Raw genomic sequence first — 1,462 nt, forward strand, 5'->3', positions numbered from 1 at the left:
AGAATGTGTTGTCTGAAATGCCTGTTTAGTTTTTAAAGATGAAACTCCACCCTTTACTTGGTTTTAAGTATGTATGGAATGTTATGATAAGACATAGTAGTAGTGGTGGTCAGACATGGAGATGGTAGGGAGACAAATATACATGTGAAATAAACTCAGTATTTTAATAAAGTAAAAAAAAAAATTAAAGGAAAAATTCAACAGAAAGAGATAACAATTATAAACATATACTTTGAACACTGGCACACCCAACTTCATAAAACAAAAATTACTAGACATAAAATATTACATAAACATCAATACAAAATAAAAGGAAATCTCAATATTCTACAGTCACGGTAGAGCAACTAGATAATATCAACAAAGACAGAGTTGAAACAAACCTTTGAGAGCAAATGGACTTAACAGAAATCTAAACTATGTTCTACCCAACAACATAATACATATTCTTTTTAGCAGCAACAAGGAACCTCTCAAAAATCGACCACAATCTAGCCCATTAAATACATTTAACTAAATATAAAGGAAACAAAATAATCCCATCTGTATTATCAGATCATAGTACAATGAATGAACTAGAAATTGATGGCAAAAGAAACCACAGAAATTATGCAAGCACATGGAAATGTGCTCTTGAATGCTCGTGAATAATCAATGGGTCACAGAAGAAATCAAGGAAGAAACTAGCCCCTAGAATCAAATGATAATGCAAGTAAGATATACCAGAACCTAGAAGTCACAATGAAGGTAGTCTTAAGAAGGAAGCTTACAGCTGTGAATGCTCACATCAAAAATCAGAGAGAGCTCAAACAAGCCAAGGATGCACCACAAATCCAGGGAAAGCAAGAACAATCCAAATTGAAAGCTAGTATAAGGAAGGTAATGTACTCCAATAAATTGTAGAATCCAGAAGTGGATAGATTCCTAGATAAATATGAATTACCAAAATGGAACCAGGAACATATAAATACCCAGAATAATCCAGAAATAGGAAATAAAATAGAAGCAATAATTAAAAACCTACCAAAAAAATCCCAGGACCCCATGAATTTACCACTGAATTCTACAAAAACTTCAGGAAACAACATCAATGATCCTCAAATTCTTTAATGAAATTAAAAGAGGTACACTCCCTGCAATATTCAATGCAGCAGAATACAAGATGCAGACAGAAGCCCAGAAACATTCTTTTTTTTTTTTTGAGAAACAAATATCAATCAGACAATTTCAAAGCTGATTAATAGTACAGTTTCAATAATTAATACATTCTACATTGTTATCTTCTTAGTGGTTATCCATAGTACAAGAAGCAGGCAGGATATCATGTCCAAACACTATTAGTACACATCTTTCTTCTCATTGAATTAAGTGAAAGTAGCTGTATATCTATACTAACTATTCTATATATACAAATACAAAATGGTCCTTCCTTTGTATCTCCTTTTTTTGTTTAGTCCTGTCA

At 32.1% G+C, this 1,462-nt stretch overlaps 1 protein-coding gene across 7 annotated transcripts in view; it reads right to left on the reverse strand.

Annotated features, from left to right (window-relative positions):
• Klhl32 (kelch like family member 32) overlaps positions 1 to 1,462 on the reverse strand; it is a 250,314-nt gene that overhangs the window by 92,366 nt on the left and 156,486 nt on the right. The window lies entirely within an intron of this gene.

This window comes from Octodon degus, unplaced genomic scaffold, assembly GCF_000260255.1.
Source record: "Octodon degus isolate 3935 unplaced genomic scaffold, OctDeg1.0 scaffold00022, whole genome shotgun sequence".
Lineage (NCBI taxonomy): Eukaryota > Metazoa > Chordata > Mammalia > Rodentia > Octodontidae > Octodon > Octodon degus.